Source organism: Trichechus manatus, unplaced genomic scaffold, assembly GCF_000243295.1.
Source record: "Trichechus manatus latirostris isolate Lorelei unplaced genomic scaffold, TriManLat1.0 scaffold00147, whole genome shotgun sequence".
Taxonomy (NCBI): Eukaryota; Metazoa; Chordata; class Mammalia; order Sirenia; family Trichechidae; genus Trichechus; species Trichechus manatus.
Window position 1 is genome coordinate 723560 of NW_004444083.1, and position 6628 is coordinate 730187.

At 40.0% G+C, this 6628-nt stretch overlaps 1 protein-coding gene across 1 annotated transcript in view; it reads left to right on the forward strand.

Moving 5' to 3' along the window:
* The window catches only part of DNER (delta/notch like EGF repeat containing), a 202234-nt gene that overhangs the window by 69176 nt on the left and 126430 nt on the right, over window positions 1–6628 (forward strand).

Consider the following 6628-nt stretch of genomic DNA (forward strand, 5'->3'; position numbering starts at 1 on the left):
CTACCCAGAGGTGCCTCAGAATAAAGGCCTGGCAATCTACATCTGAAAAATCAGCGATTGAAAACCTTATGGAACACAGTTCTACTCTGACACATATGGGGTCACCATGAGTCAGAATTGACTTGATGGCAACTGTGGTTTTATATAAATAAATAGCCAAACAAACACACACCCATTTTATAATCAGGGAATAGAAGAAGGAAATTCACATGAGGATAAACATCATTTCTTCTGACTTGTCTTCTGACATTAGAATGTTTCCAATTTCGCATTCCACCAGTTTTGTTCTGAGAGAATAATATTCTCGGTCAGATAGAGACTTGGATGTTTCAAAAACAATTCCGCAAATATGGATTGAGTGTGGGTTGGTGCTGTGCTGGGTGATTATGTTAAGTAATCTAAGAGAAATCTAGGATAAACTACGCAAGTTCTGTAAAGCCCTCATCCTCCAGTTTGAATTACTTTCCTTTTCTTTGTGAAAGTTCATTAACTCAGATTCTTGGTATGCTGTCCTTCACATGGGCCAAATCTTTCTTTCGTTTTCTTTTCTAAATTTCATTTATTTTGTTGTTGTTGAAAATACACACAGCAAAACACACACGAATTCAACAGTTTCTACCTGTACCATTTAGTGACATTGATTACATTCTTCGAGTTGTGCAACCATTCTCATCCTCTTTTTCTGAGTTGTTCCTCCCTTATTAACATAAACTCATTGCTACCTAAGGTTTCTAGCTAAATTCACTGCTGTCAATTTGATCCCATATAGATAGTTCTTGAAAGAGCATAATGCTCAACGCAGGCCTTTTTTACTACTTAAGCTAAACTATTGTTTGGTTTTAAGATGACTTGAGGGGGTATTTTTGGTTTAAGGTTTAAAGATTATCTCAGGGCAATAGTTTCAAGGGTTCGTCCAACCTCCAGGGCTCCAGGAAGTCTGGAGTCCATGAGAATTTGAAATTCTGTTCTGCATACATGGACCAAATCTTTAATATTGCTTGATTAATCTGTGTGACTTTTGGATATTACATGAGATTTTTTTTTTCAGACTTGTGTTCATTTTCTTAACAGCCTTCATCTGCTTCCAAAACCTGAAAACCAAACGCAGTGCCGTCAAGTCGATTCTGACTCACAGCAACCCTATAGGACAGAGTACAACTGCCCCATAGGGTTTCCAAGGACTGCCTGGTGGAGTCGAACTGCTGACCTTTTGGTTAGCAGCCGTAGCTGTTAACACTACACCACCAGGGTTTCCCATCTGCTTCCAGTATACGTGTTTATACATGTGGTTCTTCAAATAATGCCTGTCTCTCCCACCAGGGCTGAGCTCCACGAGAGGAGGACCTGTGCTGGTTTTCAGACATTGTTGTGTCCCACAGTGTCTGCCAAATTGTGGGCCCTCAGTCAGTGTGTTCATTAGATGAATTAATGAGAGTGTATGAATGTTGCCTGATTTTTCAAACCCTTCCTTTATTGATGGATCTTTAAGATAGCGTCAGTTTCTCTTTTCTGAGTAATACTGGACTAAACACAGTTCCCTCCTCAAATAGTCTGCATCAGACCTAAACCAAAACCAAAACCACTGCCGTTGAGTCGTCAGGCCTAGTGAGATTATTTTCTCTCTTTGGGCTGATACGATTTCAGTCTGATCTTTGTTTTAGGTTTGTTCTCAATAAAGATTTCTCCATTTTTTCTTTAGAGGACCTCATAGGCACAGAATTGGAACAATCATAATCCTTGGTTCTTGACACTCTCTCATCTTGTCCATGCATAGCCTATTTTTATATATTAGTTCCTTCAAAAATGTGATAAGCACTGGTAAAACCACCACCCAAACCAGAAGTTTAGATCTGATAACTAACCATGTAGACCTTTCATCAACCCATCCCTTCACCTCCTCTTCCCATCCTGCGGTAACAATCACCCTGAACGCCGAGTTGATCAGCCCTTTACTTTCCTTTTTAAATGGTTTCAACATTTATATGTTTTTATAGAAGTATTTATTTATATTTTAATTGTTTTCAAATTTATAAAAATGGTATCAGATGTGAATCATGTTATAGATTCATGTATGTAATTCTCTGGTACTTTTTTCATTTAATATATTATATCCCTTAGACATGTTCATATTATTGGAGTTCATTCTTTTTGACTGCTATATAATGTTACATGAACATACCGTAGTTTATTCATGTCTTCTCCTGTAGATTGGCATTTGGGTTATTTCCAGGTTTTTTGCCATTGTGCACAGGGTTGGTATGCACATTCTTGTATATATCTCCTATTGTACATGTGCAAGAGGCTTTTTTTTTTTTTAGGTATATACCCAGGTAGAATTTCTGAAACATAGAATTTGTGACTAATCAAATAAGGAGGTCATGCCAACCGCTTTTTGAAAGTGGTCATGCTAATTGGCACTCCGACCTGCAATGTATAAGAAATCTTGTGGATCCACGTCCTGTTCAACATTTGGTAGTATCAGAGTTTTTATTTTTTGCCAAATGAATGGGTCTGAAAAGATATCTCCTCATTGTGGTCGCTGTTTGCATTTTGCTAATGGCTAATGGTGCGGAATTCCTCTATGTTTATTAGCCATACGTGTTTCCTTTCTGCAAAATGTTTGTTTTGCCCATTTTTCACTGTGTGTGTGTGTATGCTCTTCTTGTTTTGTAGGAGTTATTTATTTTCATACTTATTATTTGTCAGTAGTGTCAATTGCAAGTATTTTCTCCAAGTTTGTAATTTGTCTTTTCTTTGAAAGTTGTCTTTTAATGAATGGGCATTCTTAATTTTAATATCGTGATATTTCTCCAACTTTACTTTTCTAGTTAATCTTTTTTGTGCCTTATTTTAAAACATTTTTCCTTGTGCCAGTATCTAAAAGATATTAACTTAACATTTTCCACTAAGCATTATGAAATTTTTTTTACATTTACGTCTTTATTCAATCTGAATTTGATTTTTGTATATATGGTCTGAGGTAGGGATCAAATTTCATCTTTTACAATAACTTTATTTTGTTTCTTCAAAAATATCCCATTTCTATAAATGGATAGTATATGAATGGTTAAGCAGTTGGCTGCTAACCAAAAGGCTGACAGTTTGAACCCACTGTACATGGAGTCAAGCTTTCAAGATCTTCATTTGCTGTTGTGGCATGACTCAAAATGAGAAGAAACAGCTGCAAACATCCATTAATAATTGGAACATGGAATGTATGAAGTATGAATCTAGGGAAATTGGAAGTCATGAAAAATGAAATGGAATGCATAAACATTGATACCCTAGGCATTAGTGAGCTGAAATGGACTAGTATTGGCCATTTTGAATCAGATAATCATATAGTCTACTATGCCAGGGATGATAACCTGAAGAGAGCCAAAGCATGAACTTGAGCATATCCCACCTGAATTTAGAGACCATCTCAAGAATAGTTTTGATGCGTTGAACACTAATGACCGAAGACCAGACAAGTTGTGGAATGACATCAAGGATATCATACATAAAGAAAGCAAGAGGTCATTAAAAGACAGGAAAGAAAGAAAAAACCAAAATGGATGTCAGAAGAAACTCTGAAACTTGCTCTTGAACATCAAGTGGCTAAAGCAAAAGGAAGAAATGATGAAGTCACAGAGCTCAACAGAAGATTTCAAAGGGCGGCTCCAGAAGACAAAGTATTATAATGAAATGTGCAAAGACCCAGAAACAGAAAACCAAAAGGGAAGAATATGCTAGGCATTTCTCAAGCTGAAAGAACGGAAAAAAAATTTCAAGCCTTAAGTTGCAATATTGAAGGATCCTATGGGGAAAAATTAAATGACTCAGGAAGCATTAAAAGAAGATGGAAGGAATGTAGACTCACTGTCCCAAAAAGTATCAGTTGACATTCAGCAATTTCAGAGGTAGCATATGATCAAGAACTGATGGTACTGAAGGAAGAGGTCCAAGCTGTGCTGAAGCTATTGGTGAAAAACAGGGCTCCAGGAACTGATGAAACACCAACTGAGATGTTTCAACTAACAAATGCAGCACGGGAAGTGCTCACTTGCCTATGCCATGAAATTTGGAAGACAGCTACCTGGCCAACTGACTGGAAGAGATCCATATTTGTACTCATTCCAAAGAAAGGTGATGCAACAGAATGAGGAAATTATTGAACGATATGAATATCACACCAAGGAAAATTTTACTGAAGATTATTCAAAAGTGATTGCAGCACTGCATTGACAGGAAACTGCCATAAATTCAAGCCAGATTCAGAAGAGTATGTGGAACAAGGGATATCATTGCTGATGTTAGATGGATCCTGGCTGAAAGTGGAGAATACCAAAAACATGTTTACATGTGTTTTATTGACTATGCAAAGGCATTTGACTGTGTGGATCTTAACAAATTATGGATAACATTGCAAAGAATGGGAAATCTAGAACACTTAGTTGTGCTCATGCGGCACCTGTACATAGACTGAGAGGCAGTTGTTCGAACAGAACAAGTGGATACTGCATGGTTTAAAGTCAAGAAAGATATGTGTCACGGTTGTATCCTTTCACCCTATTTACTTAATCTGTATGCTGAGCAAATAATCCGAGAAGCTGGACTATATGAAGAACAGGGCATCAGGATTGGAGGAAGATTTATTAACAACCAGCAATATGCAGGTGACACAACCTTGTTTGCTGAAAGTGAAGAGGACTTAAAGCACTTACCGATGAAGATCAAAGACCACAGCCATCAATATGGATTACAATTCAACATAAAGAAAACAAAAACCCTCACAACTGGACCAATGATCAACATCATGATAAATGGGCAAAAGACTGAAGTTGTCAAGGATATCATTTTACTTGGGTCCACAATCAACACCCATGGAAGCAGGAGTCAAGAAATCAAAGCCAGGAAGCGGGGCCAAGATGGAGGAGTAGTCAGATACTTCCGGTGAACCGTCTTACAACAAAGATCCAAAAAAACAAGTGCATCAATTATATATGACAATCTGGGAGCCCTGAACATCTAAGGCAAAGTTGAGGAACTGGACTGAGTGGCAGGGGAAGTGAGAGACGGTTCGGAAGCAGCGAGGAGTTGCCAGACCTGACCTGGCAAGAGCCTGAGCCCTTCAGGCCTGATCAGCTCATGGGTGAGCAGTGAGCAGGCAAGCAGCCGTGCTCAGGAGGTGTGTTTTCCGCACCAGGAGAGACCCAGCGCCAGAGAGTCTATCTGGCCACCCAGAACCACTGAGAAGCAGCCCACGATTGGCGAAAGATAAGTACTTGCGTACGGCCTACCGTGCGGATCAAAAACACCCCTCTTATGGAAAAAAACCTCTCTTCCGTTTACCTCCCTGCTCTCTGCTCTGCACTGGGTCCCAGACCAGCTTCAGCAATTGTGGAGTCCCCCAGAAGTAGGATCCATCACACACCCTGAGCCATTCTGCCAGCCTTGGAGAGTGAACAAATTAACAAACAGGGGAAAAGATAAAGTTCCGGCTCCCCTAAGCTAGGAACCCAGGGTAGGCACAGCTCCTTTGCCTAGGCACAGGCATATGGGATCCACGGACTTTGAGTGCCTTTCCCCCTGATAGACTTGTGTGGGCCCATCTCAACAGCATAGGCCCTCATTACTGCAGTACAACAGGGTATATACCTGAAGTCTAATTTGAACTGTTTCAGCTGTGAAGTGGTAGGTTTGAGATATTTGACACTGCTCTGCCCATTAAGCAGGGTCTTCACCTACCCACATCAGGGGCCTAAGGACTGGTGGCTCCGCTCGTGCCACCTAGCCACCTGCAATACGTGCCCAAGAATAAGAGGTGCCCCCCAGTCCTTACAGCCAACAGCACTGGGTGCTCATAGTCCGGCTGCAAAACCCACCCACCTATGCACTCTAGGGAATAGGGACACACCTTCCTCCTGACACTTGGGGGTGGCTGTCAGCCCCTCACCTTGCTCAGAGTGTGTCACGCTGCTGCAGCCAGAGGACCGTGCCTACACCAATCACCCATGCCTGCCCAGGACTGTAGGTGAGAGCCTACACCACACACTTGGTGGCTATCTACCTGGGCATCTGAGCTGAATCCATACAGAAGGAGTGGGCAGACTCCGGAGCTCACATACCTACTAACAGATCTAACCACCTGGTGACAGGATATTAGAGCTTCTAAGGTGTCAATAATCAAACTAGCTCATATGATCAGCTTATTTAGGCATATCAAAACAAAACAAGAAGCTAGGACACAGTAATGAAACATAAAAAAAATAAATATAATAACATATTGATGGCTCAGAGACAACAGTCAATATCAAATCACATAAAGAGGCAATCCATGATGGCTTCATCAAGCTCCCAAAATAAAGAATCAAGAAATTTTCCAGAGGAGGAAAATTTCTTGGAATTACTGGGGGCAGAATACAAAAGATTAATATACAGAACTCTTCGAGAAATTAGAAAGGAAATTAAGCAAAACGCAGAATACACAATAGAGAAAATTAAAAAGATTAGAGAAGAGCATAATGACAGATTTAACAGGCTGCAAAAATCCAGAGAGACAGCAATCAGAAATCCAGAAGATTAACAATAAAATTGCATAATTAGACAACTCAATAGAAAGTCATAGGAGCAGAATTGAGGCAAC